This window comes from Hemicordylus capensis, chromosome 2 (assembly GCF_027244095.1).
Source record: "Hemicordylus capensis ecotype Gifberg chromosome 2, rHemCap1.1.pri, whole genome shotgun sequence".
In the NCBI taxonomy this organism is placed as follows: Eukaryota; Metazoa; Chordata; class Lepidosauria; order Squamata; family Cordylidae; genus Hemicordylus; species Hemicordylus capensis.
In genome coordinates this window covers 200,895,084-200,913,586 of record NC_069658.1, presented here as the reverse complement: position 1 = coordinate 200,913,586, position 18,503 = coordinate 200,895,084, and the positions used below count along the sequence as shown (strand labels likewise).

At 43.5% G+C, this 18,503-nt stretch overlaps 2 long non-coding RNA genes across 4 annotated transcripts in view; both read left to right on the top strand.

Moving 5' to 3' along the window:
- The window catches only part of LOC128344859 (uncharacterized), a 52,709-nt gene extending 43,400 nt beyond the window's left edge, over positions 1–9,309 (top strand). Inside the window, exon 3 of the long non-coding RNA XR_008316099.1 lies at positions 9,223–9,309. This is a non-coding gene — a long non-coding RNA (uncharacterized LOC128344859). The remainder of the gene's footprint in view (positions 1–9,222) is intronic.
- A 1,238-nt stretch (positions 9,310–10,547) lies between these two features.
- On the top strand, positions 10,548–16,351 carry LOC128344860 (uncharacterized). 3 transcript variants are annotated; one of them, XR_008316100.1, is made up of 3 exons: positions 10,560–10,673; positions 13,657–15,822; positions 16,172–16,351. It is a non-coding gene; the product is annotated as an uncharacterized LOC128344860 (long non-coding RNA). The 3 variants fall into 3 exon arrangements; XR_008316102.1 differs by lacking the exon at positions 16,172–16,351 and having other exon boundaries at positions 10,548–10,673; positions 13,692–15,999; XR_008316101.1 differs by lacking the exon at positions 16,172–16,351 and having other exon boundaries at positions 13,657–15,999.
- Positions 16,352–18,503: the final 2,152 nt, after the last annotated feature.

Sequence of the window (18,503 nt, the reverse complement as noted above, 5' to 3'; positions counted from 1 at the left end):
CGTGTATGCTGAGAGTAAAAGAAACCTGGAGCCAGTTTCAAATCAATATAAGGAGTCTTTATTGGTGAACTCCATTCTAGATAGGAAAGTGGAGAGATAGGATCTCTAGTCTAGCTAACTAGATTAATCTAGCTAGCAGAGGGATGGTTTCTGCATCTCTGCACACATGGTGCAGGGAGAAAGGAGCGTAGGTGTTGCAAGGGAGAAGGAAAAGGGAAAAGGAAGTGGCAGGAAGGAAGGAAGTCCCTGAGAGTAGCAATCTACATATCAAAGGGATAGCGTAAGAGCAGTAGAGAAGGGACAACCAACGTCTTGACCCCTCTAGCCCTCTGACTCACTAATCTGTCCCCCTCTGTCACTGAGACATGAAACAGCGCAGAGTCCTTCACTTCCAACACATATTACTTCTATACTGAAAGAGCTACACTGGCTGTCGATAAGTTTCTGGGCAAAATATAAGTTTTGCTGGTTATAATCTATAAAGCCCTAAACAGCTTAGGCCCTGGATATTTAAGAAAATGTCTTCTTCGCCATGAGCCCCACTATCCACTGAGATCATCCAGAGAGGTTTGTCTGCAGTTGCCATCAGCTCCTCTGGTGGCTGCTCAGGGACGGGCCTTCTCCATTGCTGACACAAGGCTTTGCAATGCTCTCCCTGCTGAAATAAGAGCCTCCCCCTCTCTGACAACTTTTCAAAAGACAATTAAGACACATTTGTTTGCCCAGGTTTTTAATTAGATTCACAGGGTTTATTTTAAACAGCTTTTAACATTGTGTTAAATTTTAAATTGTTTTAATGTTTTAATTTAGTTTTAATTTGTATTTTTTTTAATTGTAAACCACTCAGACACATAAGTTTTGGGCGGTATAGAAAAATGTTAAATAAAATAAAATAAAATAATTAAAATGGCCACCATAAATGGCTCCCATGGGAGTTAATATTAAACATAAAGTTTATACTTTAATGACAAGATGGCATGTAGTAAAACATCCATTAGAAAAATATATCAATGATATGCTATGGCAGCTGAAAACAAACCTCAGCATTTGCAGTCAGTGGAATAGCAAGTTGTGCCCTGCATGATGCCTTAATGTCTATGCATTTACATGTACATGCATGAGTGCTAGAAAAATATAGATAGATGCATCCATCCTAACACACACACAAACCCCATTTGGAGATTTAACTTCCAAAGACTCTGGGGAAGGAGCTGAATATAGAGAATGTCAACTCCAGCAACCACAGCATTAAAAGTACTCCCTAAAAGGCAAACATAAGGACAAAACAGGGATACTGATTTACTAGAAACAGATAACAGAAAGTAAGGACTGCTCCTGCTAAATGTCAGGCCATTTTTCTCAGTAGGGTCTCACGCATCAGCAGCTCCTCTCCAAATGACCCTCTGCCTCTTTTAGTCGTCCATGCATCCAATCACCGTTTTGTTCTACAGCTTATTACATTTTTATTGAAATGCCTTTTATGAATCGCTAAGGATGTAAGGGAAATCTCACCATTCCTTTTGGAACATACACTGAAATGGGTGGCGGGGAGTCTCTTTCCACCGCTTCTGTGCAATGATGACTTTGTTTAATTGATGGGTGAAGGAAATCCTGTAAACTGCATACCATTTATTAGGTGTTTTAAACTGTCTACTAAAATGGAGCCTGGCTTGGTGGTTACTGCAGATGCTATCATAGCCAAAGTAATCCTCAATAATTTTAGCAGCTAATAAAACCCAAGCCTCAATCTGGATTTACTTCTGTGGGCAGCAGGCAGTAGGGATACTTATGAGTTTTAACTATCTGTATCTTTAAGTGATCCCTCAAAGCCCTGATCCGAAGCAATATTTGCTTCATATGCCTGCTACAACAAATTCTGATGCCAGATAGTCATAACTAACATTTCGGGATGGGTCGTGAGGGGCTGAACTACAGGATTGTTGAAATCTTAAAATTGGGGTAGCACTTAATGGTGCAGCGGGGAAGGAACTTGTCTAGCGAGCCAGAGGTTGCCAGTTTGAATCCCCGCTAGTATGTTTCCCAGACTATAGGAAACACTTATATCCATCAGCAATGATATAGGAAGATGCTGAAAGGCATCAGCTCATGCTGCGCGGGATACGGCAATGGCAAACCACACCTGTATTCTACCAAAGAAAACCACATGACTCTGTGGTCACCAGGAGTTGACATGACCGCACAACATTACCTTTACCCTTAGGTTGAATTAAGTGTCCCATAATGATATTTGCTCTCCAACTGCACCTTTTTAAAACAGTGAAGCTATGCCCACGATCAGTAGAAAGCAGGCCAAAGGAGCCTAGCCCACTTTCTACTGAATCATGGGGACCACTGGCTCGTGGGCGAACCTGGTGGTTTCCAGGTGGCTAGCCCACCCAATTCCCCCTCTCCTTAAACAAGGTTAACGGAGCGAGAGTTCCGTTAACCTCGGCTTTTTGCTCGTGTGCTGCCAGGGCACGGGGCAACTCACGAGTAGACCCCCCGACCAGAAGGCTGCAGCCCAGGGCTTGGAAGCTGCTCGTGTGTGGGGAGAGCGGGCTCAGCCTGCTCTCCCCACACAAACCCTCCTGGCACTTTGCATGTGTCATGTGAAGTGCCTCAGTGCTTGTCATCCACTAAATACAGAGGTGCTACATGCAAAAAAACCCCCACCCCTCCATAGTGTTTAGTAATCCAGAATTGTGCGGCATGTGTCCGGGGGTTGTGTTTTGTGTGTGTGTGTTTTGCTGATCTCTCTCCCCACCTCCCGAAGCAGGGGCGTAGCTATAATTGAGCGAAAGGGTTCAAAGAACACGGGGCCCCAGCTCCTAAGGGCCTTCCAGCTTCATCCCTCCCTATTTTCTTCATTATCTCCCTCACTCTGGGGGGCCACCAGAGAGAGGGATGAACATGGGCCCCATCTCCCCTAGCTACGCTTCTGAGTGTATCCTAAAATTACTTGCATTCTCAATTCAGTCAAAGCCCATTCTTTTATCACAGTGATGTGCAATTTCAATGTAGAACTGATGTAGAATTTTTATCCTAGTGATGTAGAATTTATTTATTGGATTCAGCTCAAAGAGAACTTTAAAAATATCATTGTGCATAACCCAGTAAGTGAATTTGCCCTCCCCAGTTTCCTGATCAGTAAGAAGTTCTAGGGGCAGTACTACCTGTGTTTGGTTATCTTTGGATAAGAGAGAACTACAGATTTTGTGATATTTGCTTTATTTACAGTTATTCAAGCAGAGTATAAGTGGAGACAAAGAGGAAGCACTTCTGCAAAGTGGCAGATCTGTTACCCCATGTTGATCCCCAGAGAGTGTCCTTGCACCAAGTGGTATTTTTAGCCTTTCTCTCCACCTCTCTCTTTTCCAAACTACAGACTGGTTTTTCTTCACACATACTGTACACACCCAATCTGCCTGCTCCATACAGTAGCGGGTGAGGTGTCACATTCCTCAAGCTCTGTTGGTTATCTCATTCAAAATACTCAGGAGAGATCTCCAGTTATCAGGAGACCTTTTCCTAACGTGGGACACCTATCAGCTTACCATTATGAGCAAATAACATGACAAAAGAATAACCAGTCAGAAGCAGAGGTGGTATCAGGAGTTGCCAGGCTAAGCCTGAGCATGAACACAAGGGCCTACTAGGCTGAACCCTCAAGCCCCTACTGCTGCCACGGCTGACCAACACCGCCACACAATGTCCTTAAGCAGTGCCCTCACATTAGCACAACGCTATTCTGGAGTCTGCCCACTGACTTACTGGTGGTGTAACTGGAGTCAATCAGTGTGATGTAGTGGTTAGGGAGCTGGACTAGGAGTGGGGAGAACAGGGTTCAAATCCCTGCTCAGGCCTAACATTCACTTGGAGCAGTCACTCTCTCAGTGCAACCTCTCTTACAGGATTGTTGCGAGCTACCCCATGTATGCTACACTGAGCTCCTTGAAGGAAGGGTAGGATATACATGTAAATAGTAAGTAAACAATAAATAAGTGTACGTTCTTGGGTCATTGCTGGGGACTTGGGACAGCCAGCTGCCCTTACCTTTACTGTTTGCCTGTTGCTCAGTTACCCATTTCAGCTACCCCTCTCTTGCCTATAACTTGTCCTTCTTTGTCCAGAGACCACTTATCCATTCATTTACCTCACCACCACATTGCAACCATCAGTTGGACTAACTTACCACTGGATCTGGCTGCTCTGATGGACTCTGCGTTTTGAGCCCCTGCTCACTGAGCAAAGAGGCGCCTTTCAGAGTGGCGATTCTCTTATATTTAGCCGGGGGAGATCAACTGTCACTGTCCCTATTCAACCCCAGCACAGCATTCCTCCAGCAGCAGTTGCTGGTGTCCACCTTGTGTTTCTTTTTAGCCTATGAACCCTTTCGGAACAGGGAACCATCTTATTTGTTTATTATTTATATTTCTATGTGAACTGCTTTGGAAACTTTACTTGAAAAGTGGTATATAAATATAAGTAGTAGTAGTAACATAGTAGAAGAACATACCACCATCTGACGAATGGATGATATTGCATATATCTATATCTATATCTATATCTTGTTTTTCAAAACAATAATAAAACATCCCTGGCCGTCAGTGTGTGATTCATGCCTCTGGTAGAGTTCATCATTGCTGATTCAATCTTCAGAGAAATGAGATGATCCACCTACTGCATGACCAGGGCCTGCATGTTAGGTTTTAAAAATGTAATTAGCAGCCACGCATGGCCCAGCCTTACCTTCTGAACTTGCTATTAGCCCTTAAGCGGAATACAAACAGGTACCTGTGTGTTTTCTGCTGTGGGACTAACAGTAGCTTGAGGAGGAGGGCTTTTTAGATCACAGAAATGGCACGAGGGGTATAGGTTAAAATAACCCGTCCTCCAGTACTGCTGCTCCAATCAAATGTGGAATCCCCACAGCTTCTTTGAATTAAAAATGAAAAATATGGTTCTCCTGCATCACATTTGTTTTGGCCCTAGCTGTTCTGATGATCTAAACCTCCTATTCGCTACTTGCATTTCTAGAATGAGGGAATATGTAACCCTGTTAACTGGACAAGAAGCCGCTTTTGAAAGTGGTGCCTGTAATGTTTAGCAGGGGGAGAGAAACTGCCCTTTTTCAGTCCAGCATAATGTCCATCCATTGGCTCTTGCTGAAGTTTCCCTTGTGTGCTTTATTTATTTATTTTTAATTGTGAGCCCTTTTGTAATGGGGAACTATTTTCTTTTAACTGTTGCCATGTAAATCTTTGAGAACTTTTGTGTTGAAAAGTGGCATATAAATGTTGTTGTTGTTGTTGTTGTTGTTGTTAATAATAATAATAATAATAATAATAATAATAATAATAATAATGTACAGTCATAATGATTAACTTTTTCTAGAACTCAAGACCAAGGGTTACTAACCTCTTTATTCTAGAAATGTCACTATAACTGTCCATGTGAATTAATTGAAAAGGTCATCTTGTTAATCCTTCTGCTTAAATATAGACAATTATAATTACGGTTAGGTTCTGCTTTAAAAGCCCTCTTATAATAAGGGCTTGATAAATCTCTTTGTTGAAGTATAGAGATACAAACATCAGTTCTGGTCCTATTAGTGAGAAGACGGATCCAGAAGGTGATAGTGAACATCCAGTGATAAGATGGCTTCCATAAATGGGATGTGCACGAAACGGATTTTGCATTTTGTTTTGAGCTCAAAACAAAATGCAAAATGCTCAAAACATTTAGTTGAAACAGTTGCCAAGCTAAATATTTCAATAAAACAAACTCAAAACATTTCGAGTGTTTCAACTTTAGGGAACAATGGGGAACTCAAAACACCCCATTGTTCTCCATGGGTAGCTCCTAGGGACACCAAAGTGGGTTTGTGTGGTAGGGCATGATAGGGGCTGAACCCACAAAAGAAAAGGGCAAGCAGGCGATTTTTAATTTTTTTACTTTTCCCCAAAGCCCCCAGAGGATCCTGTGGGGGGTTTTGAGGAAAGGTTAAACATTTGTTTGAAACTGCCTGCTTGCCCATTTTTTTGTGGGTTGGGTGGCAGGTAGCACCCACATTTCAAGTGCAACACATTTTGCACATCCCTACACTGACCAAATCACTGTTCTTCAAGTGCATCTGGTGAACCAAGAAAAACTGTTAACAGATACACTCCTGTCCACACCTACCACCTGCATACAGGAACAAAACTGGATCCAGATGCACCTTTGGTTCCCCAGGAGCTACCCATGGTGAACAATGGGGTGTTTCAAGTTCCCCATTGTCCCCTATGGCTGAAACAAGCTGCACTCACAGAGTGCACACAATAAGTTTTGCCTTGCAATTTGCAATGCTTTTTGTGACCCTGTCTTGCAAATCACTGCAGATTAGAAGCACACAGTAAAAGGGAATCTGTCCCTTCCAACACAGAACACACATTTTTTCAAACACAGTACCAAAATGGCAAAAAATGAATCACTGACCCAGAATCCAGTCCACTGCCAGCCACAGTGCTTGCACTGCAGTAACATCACTGGCAGAAGTTGCTCTCTCATGCACAATTATGAATCCTTACATTCCCAGCATTGCAATAATGGCAGCAAGCATTGCCATAAGCTCAACTAAAGCAATGTATTTAGCCAGATTTTGACTGAGTATGCCTTGCAATGCAGAATGCAGATTGCAGATCAGATCAAAGCAGTGAGTGAAGCACAAGTTAGTTTCAGGGCCAGACATGGAGCCCATCTCACAGCAGTCACCAAGAAAATATTACACAAACACACAGCGCTAAGCTACCACTGTCCATTTCTTGCTACAGCACTATCTCACAAACAAAACACAACTCAAGGAAGGCAGGTAGGCACCCAGGTTCTCCTTTTGTCAATCTGAAATGCAGCAAAAACAGATAGTTAATATAGCAGTAATAGCACAGCATATTATATTCTCAGTGCTAATGAAAGAAAATCAAAAGAGCAAACCTTCCTTGACTCCTCCCTCCCTTTTATCCTGATGTATCCTCTTCAAAGTCACACTAAGGGCCCTCTTTGCTTCCCAGGAACTTTGAATACATTTTGAAATTTCCTCCTTTTTTGTTCCCCTCCCTCATCCCAGCCAGTGGGGGCACAATTGCCCATGACAACACTTGATTTGAATGACAACAAGCCAGCCAAGAAGCAAGGAGATCTCAAGCTAATTGGAAGCCAGTGCCAGAAGACCAATCAGAAATGGAAAATCAGCCTGCCCAAACGGTGCCCCAAACATGAAATGTTTCATGTTTGAAACACAAAATGTTTCTAGTTCAAAATGGTGTTGTTTTGTTCCGAGCTCAAAACAGGCCCTTTATTTTAAGGGTGTTTTGTTTCAAGCTTGAAACAGCCCATTTCAAGTGCAACACATTTTGCACATCCCTGCACTGACCAAATCACTGTTCTTCAAGTGCATCTGGTGAACCAAGGAAAACTGGTAACAGATACACTCCTGTCCACACCTACCACCTGCATACAGGAACAAAACTGGATCCAGATGCACCTTCCAACTGGATAGTGGAGATTTTGAATTTGTCTACATGTGTTTTGATGACATCATTGTATATCTGGAGACCTATAAGATGCCACCTACAAGTGGTTTTAATCCAATTGACCCAAAACAAGTTAAAAGAGAGATGCTGCTGAGCTCTCTCTGGCGTTGTAACCCAGCAAACAAGCTGTGCAACATAACTTTCTTTTCCTTTAACAGGCACTATTGAAAACATTTAACTCAGTCCTACTGCTAAAGCCAAGCCCAGGAGAGAGGGATAGAAATTTAGAGGGTTTGCAGCCCTGTATCCCTGAGATCAAGAGTTTGAACTGGAGGCAATAATGCAGCATGCCAAAGACACTGCTTTGTCATAAAAGTCATATGCAGTGTTGGATAAATTGTTGCTTTTGGATGATAACTGCCATAATTCCCAGCCACAATGGCTGAAGGCCAGGGATGATGGGAATTGTAGTCCAAAAACAACAAGTTATCCAAGACTGCATATGAAATTTAAAAGCACTGTTTGCTGAAGTTGCTTTATTCATCTTGGTGCTGGTGAGGCACTTTTTTAATTCCCCAAGTATTATAATTCCTGAAACAATAACATCTTCAAGTATGTATGTTAGGCTTTGTGTATTTTTATCAAGCCTGGCAATCTAGATGTCTCATATTGCCTGCCCATGATTGCCTGCCCATGATATTCTGCACCCTTAGACCTTCCTGTGTCTGAAGAAGGGTCTGAGCATTTATGGTTGTTCATTAGGCCTCCCCTCCAAAGACTTTCCAGTTCATACCCTGGAATCCCTGATACCTACATAAATGCTATGCCCTGCCCCGCCCCGCCGCCGCCCTAGGTCTTGTTGATCTTCACACAATCACCTTAGAATGGGGGTTGGGAGGTAAGCCTTGAGAATGTTTGAATCAACCCTACAAAACCTCTATTCTTACGCTTCCAAATATGGGGTCCTTTCTACATGGCAATAAAATGTGCGATATTAAGAGCTTGCACACAAGTTCAAAGCGAGAGCTTACTCACTCTTCTGCAGGCTTCCATCTTCTTTCCCAGTGGAATCTCACACAGTGATCAGATGCCTAGCAGGGGCCTTGTGCAATTTCCATAACGCCACCTGCTGGCCAGCTCTTGCTTTCTGACAATAACCCACCCTTTCCCCCATTCACCCAGTAAAGCAGCAATTAAAGAGGTGTGTTGTTGTCAGAAAGCAAGAGCTGACCAAGAGGAGGTGTTGCGGAAATTGTGCAAGGTCCCAGCTGGATGTCTGAAGAGTCTGTGAGATCTCACTGGGAAACAAGCTTGTGGGAGTATGTGGAGGGTGAGTAAGCTCTTGCTTTGAACTTGCACACAAGCTCTTCATGCTGGGCATTTTACTGCTGGCTGGAAGGACCCATGTAATAATTTATATTCCCTCTTCCTAGTTTGTCAGAATCTTTTAAAGAGGAAAAACTCCTTTGCATTCCAGCAGATCCACCCCCCCCTCCAATATCAGACATCTTTTGTTGTGGTAGTTGCTGCTGCAGCCCCCCCCCCGCCCCGCTTTCCCCTTCATATAATAATGCAAAGACAACTTGATGTCTGGTTCATTAGAAAAAGAACTGGGGGGTTATAATTTCTTCTAGGGCTCTCCAGATGTCCCCAAATTCCTCTGCTAGTTTTGTGCTTTTACAACTACTAATACCAATTTTTCTTTCCCTAGTGATTGTGTGAAAAAGCCAAAACAACAGGGAAATTCAATCAAATGCTTAGAGGAGAGAGTAGGAAGCAGCAAAAATTAACAACAATCAGGGGCGTAGCAAGGTTGGAGTGGGCCCAGAGACAAGATTTTAAAATGCCCCCCCCCCAAAGTCCAGGGCCTCCGCACACCCCAGGCCCCCAAGGATTTAAGTCTGATATTCCAAAATAAGTATGCTGCCTGCAAATACATTTCACTGAATACACACACACACGTCACAATATATAGTGATATACATTGAGTACTATACATTTGTATTACTTTTAATGCCTAGAACACACTAGAAAGATGAATTATTAAAATGGGCCCCTCGCTGCAGATTAGCAAAGGAGACTTTCAACCATGCAGGGTGAACCTATGTTTGTTTTCTCAGAATTCTGAACAAATTCAGTCAAGTTTGATTGCAGGAAGTTTTTCACAGGAGGCTTTTAAAGCCCTTTAAGACACATCTCCTCTGGAATGGAGGTGCTGCATTCACATGTTGGCCAGATTTACCCTGAAGTCCCTGCAAGTTATTGGGGAGCAGTTCACACACAAGAAAAATAAAATAAAATAAAAGCACCACACATGCTTCCCAGTTCTCACTCAGACCTTCTGGGTTGCAAAACAACTTGAACATAAGTGCATTTATAAATGAATGAATAAATAAATAAAATTAATAAAATACTGTTCCAGAAGTTTTTGCAATTTTCTGCCATGAAACAAGCCACTTATAGGACTTTTTAGATAGTTTTTTTTAAGTCAGCAAATTTTCCAAGCTGTTTCAAAATAAATATTCAGAGACTTCTCGGTCCCTCCTCCCCGCCCCCCATATCCAAGCCCTATGGCAAGCAGATCCCTATATATGGGGGGGGGCGGGAAAGGTAACCACAAAAAGGAGTTCACACTCTACCTGGCAAATGCTGGTCTGGGTTAAGCAGGGCAGCAAAGGGTCTTCTGCTGCAGAGAACACTCTGGCTGCCTCCTCCTTCCTGGCTGGCTTGGGCCCTACTCGAGTTCAGGCTTCACTGCGGCCTACACGGAGGCCTCCGTGGAAGCCCCGCCCACCCGCCGATCAGCTGAGAGGCGGGAGAAAAGGAGCTCTTTGCAGCTGGGCTGCTGCTTCGATTGCGGCCAGCAGAACAAGCAGGAGAGACGGCAAAGAGGGCAAGTGGCTGAGGGGCCTTGGGGCTGGGCAGGGGGCAATGGGGAGTCACATGAGGTGCCCCTGGGGTGCCCCTCCAGGCAGTGGGGCCCCCAGACAACTGTCTCCCCTTGCCCTATCATTGTTACGCGCCTGACAACAATCCACAACTGCTGTCAAGCTGAAGAAGCAAACAAGCTGAGAAAAACCTTTTCCCTTCTTCTATGGCCTCTTTTCCATTAAAAAACAACAACAAAACCACCACCCAAAGTATTTCTTGTTACAAAAGCAGGTAAAACATTTTCAGACAGGAGAATGATTTTTAAGTTGGCAGCGTCCCTTTAATATTTCATTTTTATTTCCTGTTGTAAATGACAAATTGTTCTCTATTTTATATCATATCCCTCCTGGCAAACTGGTCATGGGATGTAGTTTTTGTCCTTTTTTTCTTTTGGTTTTACTTGGAGAAAAGCAATAAAATAGAATAATAAAAAACTTAAAATACTCAAATAGATACTACAGTAATGAGCACCTTTGAGACGCCAATAAAGAGAAGAGAAGAGAAGAATCCAAGTCTGTCTATTGTGCCACCAACCAAATTCTAGAGAAGAACTTCAGGATTCTGTGATTGTTTTGATATTATTCATACAAAGAGAGAGAGGGAGGGGGAGGGAGAGAGGGAAGCAGGCATTTATTTATTTTCACATTTTTATCCTACCTTTCTATTTTAAAAAAACTAAGGTGGCAAACAATATAACAGAGAATGAACACAACATAATAATATTATTAATATCCATAACATCAAACTAAAAGAACAATAAAAATCAGAATCAGTATCGACATAGTGGCAGTCCAGGAAACAAGTTAAAAAGCAACACCTGAAAACATCTGTTGCAAGAGGTATGTCTTCCCTGCAGGGAACCAGTGGTGGGGAGTTTGGCAGACTTCCTTCAGCAGGGCATTCAAGATAGTTTTGGTGAGGTCTCAGAAAAGGCTTTATCCCTCATGCTGGCCTGCCCTAATTCAGACAGGGGAACATAAGGCAGGGTCTCATGGGCTGGTCAGATTCATATGGTAGGCTGAGGTTCCTGAGATGTCTTGTTCTTGGGCTGTTTATTGCTTTAAAGTTCAGAAACCACCAATTTGAACTGAGCCTAGAAGCAAATTGTTTGGTAACTGTATTGCCACTGGTGGCCAGCTGGTATGTACAGGTTGTTTAGGATTCGCAGACAATAGGCTCAAACTAGTAACAGAGGTTTTATTAAGCAAAGCTCAATAATAGTTTAAAGGGGATTACAGATGAAATGAAACTAAGTAATAGTCAAAAAAGGACCATAGAATAAAGAGAAGATTACAGGTTAAAGAGCAGTCACACATCCCTGGTCCTTCAAAGACCCTGTCCGTGGGGAGCCTGTTCTCGCTGGACAGACATAACCCCATTGTGCCCCTACACAGAACTCCGATTTTAGGGTGTCTGTGTGTCTCCTTATATACCCTTAAACAGCATTCAGAGAAGGCTGTGTCCCCCCCGCAACTGTATGCGTGTAAAATTTGGGTACTTTATTCCTTTCATCTAACAGGAGATGAAGGGAGCAATGGGCTTTCTTATCAGCAAGTGTGTGATCGGATGCCAAGTGCATTTCAAGCCTGGGCACAGCCTGATTCATCTGCCCCAGATGTTTTGGGAGACACGATCTGTGTCTTGGGCAAAGTCTCTCATCCTTCCCAATTATTCTGAGAAGCATTGCCGGTACCTAGCTGTGCTAATTGGCAAGATAGAAACATCAAGTCTGCACCTGGTCTGGGAGAGCCAGGGTCATTCATAGTTCACTTCTTCTAGAAAAGGCCCAAGCAGAAAGGCCTAAAATTAACATTCTATATGTAGAAATGTATGATTATAAATAGCATACAATTATTAGCATATGTAGAGGGCAGGAATGGGTTTCACCACTAAAACTCCTCGCCAATCTTCCGTGGTGCCACTACAGTAACCAGTGCGCATAATATACAATCAGAATTGTTTGTTTGTTTGTTTAATATACCGCCTCACTCCGAAGGCTCTTACACATTTTGAACTGCCCACTCCAGTAAGTGGTCAGGTAACCACATGGATTTATTTATTTATTTATTTATTCATTCAGAATATCCCCCCCATCAGTCAGAAATTGTGCTTGTGTGAGAGAGTTTTGTTTGGGGGCTCTTATGAGGGCAGCGGTACAATCGCTGCCAGAAGAAGGGCTGGCATGGCATGGTATATCAATGGATTTCAATGCCCTTTCCCTGCTGAGGGTGAGCATTCTGAAAAGGCACGATCAAGCTTGGCACACCCCCTCGACTCTCGTGACCAATGGCTGCCACCCTGGAGATTTGCTGACGTCTTGCCCACAGTTTGGCGACACGTGCTGGGATGCAGCCTCAGCAGACCAGGAAGACGGAGGGGCTACCCTGCCCTGAAAACGTGGTTGGACAAATGTCTGCAATGTCACTGACGGTTTGAGAAATTAACTGCGGGTCCAGCAACCTCCAGTTTCACATGATGTGCGAATGCGGCCAAGGAGTCACACGAAGCTGCCTCAGCCTGAGTCAGACCTTAGGTCTACCTAGCTCATTCATTCATTCATTCATTCGATTTCTATACCGCCCTTCCAAAAATGGCTCAGGGCGGTTTACACAGAGAAATAATAAATAAATGAGATGGATCCCTGTCCCCAAAGGGCTCACAATCTAAAAAGAAACATAAGGTAGACACCAGCAACAGTCACTGGAAGTACTGTGCTGTGGGTGGAGAGGGCCAGTTACTCTCCCCCTGCTAAATAAAGAGAATCACCACATTAAAAGGTGCCTCTTTGCCAAGTTAGCAGGGTTAGCTCACTATTTAGCTCACTATTCTCTTCTCACTCTTGCAAGGAGGTTGACGCTGATTGGTAGCAGCTCTCCAGGGTTTTAGATCAAGGCCTTTCCTTGACTCCACCTAGAGATGGCAGAGATTTCACTTGGAATCTTCTGCATGCAAAGAAGATTGCATGGTGCAGAAGACCACCCACTGAGCTTCAACACTTCCCCTCATGTACGTACGGTATATGTACATATATATCTGTATTATATCCATTTATAATGAATTTGTTGTTAGAAACACATGTGTAACACTGGTGTTTTCTGTAGCAATTGCCATGTGTATGTGTGATATGCTGAACAACTGGACATCACATGTATGCATGCCACCCTACATAACACAGAGGCTGCCTTCTCACTTATGTTTGCTCACTGTCTTTAAGATCAGCCAAGAATACATTCTTGCTCTGTGCACCAGGTCTGTTCTCTTCCCTGAAGACTCCTCTGAGTCTAGACCTGAACATTTTCAGGAAGTGCTGCAGCAGCGTGTTCCATTTGGTTTTTAATGGCAAAGATTAAACAGGTATCGTGTCATTTTAATACAGTATCGAACTGAATATTTAACATTTTAATTGGTGTTTTAATGAGCATTGCATTGTTTGTATTGAAATGTTGCTTGATGTTACTAATGCTAAGTACATGAGATGGGCTAGAAATGATTTAGCAGCTATTGTGGGAAGTGTTAGATACTTTGAATTGTTTAAGGAATCTGCAGTTAGGAGTACATGAGGACTTCATTAATCGCAGGTCCAGCACTCACGGTTTTGTGTATCCACGCAGTTGGGTAAAGGCACCCAACCTTGATATATGTGATAAAAAACCGGAGGAGAAAGGGTTAACCCCACATTTCTGTGGGTTGGGGGTGTCCGGAAATTACTTTGGAGGTCATTTCCAGCCACCATTTTGAGTTAGCCAGAGATTAGGAGCCATTGTATGGCTCTCCCTCTTTTTTAACCTGGAAAAAACTTGATTTTTAGCCAATTTTTGGCCAATTATTTCTTCTTGGGGAAGCATTGCTGGGATATGTGGAATGCATGGAGCATGGATGGGCTCTTTATTTTGTGTATTTTTGTAGTGTTTAGCTCTTTAGCCCATTTTTAGCCCATTACCCTGCCCTTTGGAACCTAACCCCCAGATTCCCATTGCCCCATTGCCTCAGGTTTCACGGTTCCAGTATCTGCAGCAGTAGCCGAGAAGCGAACCCCCACAGATACCAAGGTTTTTCCTTATGGCAAATCTGCCAAGCTGCTATATATCTGCTGGTTTTACTTAGTGTGAAATGAAAATGCTGTATTAAGAGTTCTGTGTCTGCCTGGAGTTATTCTGTGTAAATACTACAGAAGAAGGTCATTCACTTGAACAGGTTTACCTGGGCTAGCATAGCCCTATCCAGGTAGACCTGGTTGTGTAGAGCACCAGGATTGAGACCGATTCTGGTGCTCCTCCACTGGGTTGCCCAAGCTTTGTGCCCAGGCTAAATATGAGGTAGAAGGGCATTTGTGTCCTTCTATCTCACCCCCAGTCGTGTGGATGCCTGGGCTGCCTGCATAGTGCCCATAGAGCTGGGTATAATGAGTGCCTGGCAGAGGGTAAATCCCCCAATGCACCACACTCTGTGCATGGTGCATTGTGGGATTTGGGAGGATTTCCTTCTCCAGAAGACAGCTCTGCCGCTCACTGACCTGGCGCTCATGTGGGCGCATGAGTGGCAGAATAAGAGGAAGCCTGCAGATTGCCTGTGGGGAGGCAGGTTGGAGCGGTGAGAGAAGTAGTAAGATTCTTACTTGGCTGGCACTGCCGCCAGTGCTTCCGCTTCCCCCCCTTGGTGCAGCACCAAGCTTGCGTGATGCCTTTTTAGGAAGCTGCCCTCATGGTAGTGTCATGATTCCAGTCTCTGCACATCTGCGGAGGCTGGAACTGCACTATTGCCACGTGGGCGGCTTCCTAACAAGGCATAGCCACCCCGGTGCGAAGGGGCGGTGGCACCAGCAGCCACACCGGGCAGGTAAGAACCTTACTACTTTTTTTGCCGCCACACTCAGCCTCCCCTTAGGTTGATTCAGGACCTGCTCCCCTTTACTTGTAAAGGAGAATACTCACTGAATTCCCCTTTACAAATATTAGCCACTCAAACTGCTGAATCGGTTTGGTCAAATGGACCGGACTGGCCGGCCGGTTCAACCAAACCGCTTCAGTAGCACATGGTTTGGTTCAAATTTGAATCGAATTGGAACTGAACTGTGATTTTTGGTTCATGCACACCCCTAGTCTTAACCCCTAATGCCCTTAGTGGTCAATAGGATTGCTGGTGCATGGAGCCATGCAGGAGCTGCATCTCCAACATTAGGAGCCACAGTTGTGAGTCGCTCTTCTTCTTTCTCCCTCCTTCCCTGGACATACTGAATTCAGTCAACATGAAGCCAACTGGAACGTTATATGGTGGTCGTCTCTGTTGCACCGTCATTTGAAATGGCTGTTACTATAGAAAACAGCACTACCAGGATCCACAAGAACATCTTTGAGACAACTGATGGCCTTCTGCAAACCAGGTTCGGCACATGGCTCTCAGTTAGAGATATACATGTGAATACAGCTCCTAGAAGTATCAGAGCATTTTTTAAAATGCAACTTAAGTTGTGGGAACAAATGTGATTAATCTATTATATATTTCAAAGAGATTGCTTGTGGGTTTATTTGTGTGAAATAAAGTCATACTTCCCAATGACCTACAGAAACCAAATTTTGCATACACAATCCTGCCACTTACATTAGCTGAATGTGCTACATTTTACACTGGAATATGCTGGGGGTGGGGGAGGGTTAAATAATCTTTGTGTTTTTTTAAAGAAGAAATTCTGAATATAATCCACAGATTTTAACTGTTATTGTTCTCAACAGATTTTTAACACTGAGCCATTTTTGGAAGGGCAGTATAGAAATCAAATAAATAAATAAATAATCAGATCAATTATTCAAAAATGGCTTCATTCCCAAGAGAAGCAGAAGATCTTCCTCAGATTCAAATGTGTGATTATTCAAATGTGTCATAATTATTCATTGAAATGAATAAAGTTTGAGGTTGAAACCCTACAAATTTCAAACCGTTCTTTTACTTCTTTTGCAAACACATTAATTTTAAAAAATCATATATATATATATAATTTTTGAACTTTCCTAGCAGCATAATCCATGCAAAATGACTTGGCTTTGCCCAGTAAACGATGGGCTTCATGTACTAGTGTACTATTTCTTATCTCAAATGTTTGAATGCTCCTATTAGAAACATCCTGGACCTAAATATTAGTTAAATCCACTCTTCTCTATTTCTTACCCTTTCGCTGGCTTTGTTGTTTCATCTGCATATATTCATGCTTTAAATATGTATTAATTTCATTGGTAAATTTAAATAGGAATAAAGCTCCTACTTTGCATAGTGGAAGGTGAGTGCTCCAGGAATCAGACACACTCCAGCATCCTCCACCATCTTAGCACAGCTTAACAGTAAATATTTGCACCTTTGCTGTGCCTTTTTAGAATGATTGGAGTTTACAGTAAAGGTTAGCCAGGAAACGAGGATCTGACAGTTGATCTAACAAAGACAGCTCTAAGAAATAAGAGGTGAAACTAGATTATTGAAAATGTAATTCAGTCACACTTTTCTCTCGGCCTGCCTGCGGCCTTCCTGCTGGCCTGTCTTTCTTGAAAATAGCAAAGACAAGCTGCTGTTGAACTTCTCAGAAGTATGAACAAAGTCTACATCATATGACAACTGGCAAGTAGCAACTGAGCAGCTTTATCAGGTGTTTGTTTTAATTAAATATTATTATCTGCACCAGCACTGGCAAACTTATACGTGCTCTTTTAAAATGACTAGGAGGGGAGGAGGAAGGTGGGAATGCTGATTAAACTCACAAGACTTGTCCCTAATGAGAGGTGGAATGGAGAAATGGCCATGCAGCAGACGCCTGTGTTTTGTTTCATTTTTAAAATTTCATTCGGATTTATACATGTCTAACATCTGCTGACTTGTCCCCCTTTTCTCTTTGCAAAGTCAAACCTAGATTTGGACAATCTTTTACAACAGTTTCTATAGGCGCACAGACACAGAAAAAGAGATGTTGGCTGATATCCAGTCTAACACTGCATGCACAATACGAGGGAAGAACAATTTTTGCTGACTCCCTCCCTTCCCTCTGAAGCTCACTGTGCCTCCCGAAAATATGTCCCTAAGGGTAGCACAGTCCTCAGGGGCATATGTTCAGGAAGCACATGCAGTGTTATTGATTGATTGATTGATTGTTCAATTTATATACCACCTATCATAAAAACTTTCCCACTTACCTCATTCATTATTCCCAACGTCAGCCACTGAAACACAGACCATGCAGATTTTCAGAATATGAGCCTTTTTTTTAACTTTCCTTAAAAAAAAATCAGGTAAACAACAAAAGAAGAAGCCCTAAGATAAACCTAAAGGTTGTTCACATGGCCATGCTGGGGAGGGTTGGTGGGGAGGCAGGCTCCTACATGCCTCCCCACACATGATCCCCCTTCCCCTGGAAGCTCTGCTGCTTGCATGGCACATGAATGGTGCCACAGCAAGTGGCATAGCCAGGAGCCAGATAAGCAAATCCTCTGGCATCCCACAATGCATATGGCGATTTCCCCACTGCTGGGTGCTCTTGTCGCCTGGCTCTGTGGATGCTGGCGCACGCTTGCTCTTGCACCCTTCTACCGCACTTTTAGCCCAGGGGGGAAACCCAGGCTGCCCTGGTGCAGAACACGGGGATCGAGACCAATCCTGGCCCTCCACACCTGGGTAGGGCTGTGAAAGCCTGGGTAGGGCAGGTCGTGTGAACAACTTCCTAGACTGCTGTGCTGTGCTTTGAACCTCTTCATTAATGGCTGTAAGGATAAATGGGTACTCACACAACCCACCAGGTGGGCAGGCAGGGGAGAAGGCAGAGTTTCGCCTACCTCCTCCCCCGCCACCAGATGATAAAACAAATGTTGCCTTGTGTTGCACCAAGCAGGTCGGATCTCTGGAGGCTGGGATGCCGGCCTCTGGATAGCCCACGATGTACTGCAAGATGAGCACGTTGCATTGGGGGAATTCCCCAGGAGACAAACACTCGAGGTGCTCAAGGAGTCCAAGCACACAGCACATAATTAATCTAAGGAATTCCTTGCCATGGGAAGTGGTGATGGCCACCAGCTTAGATGGCTTTAA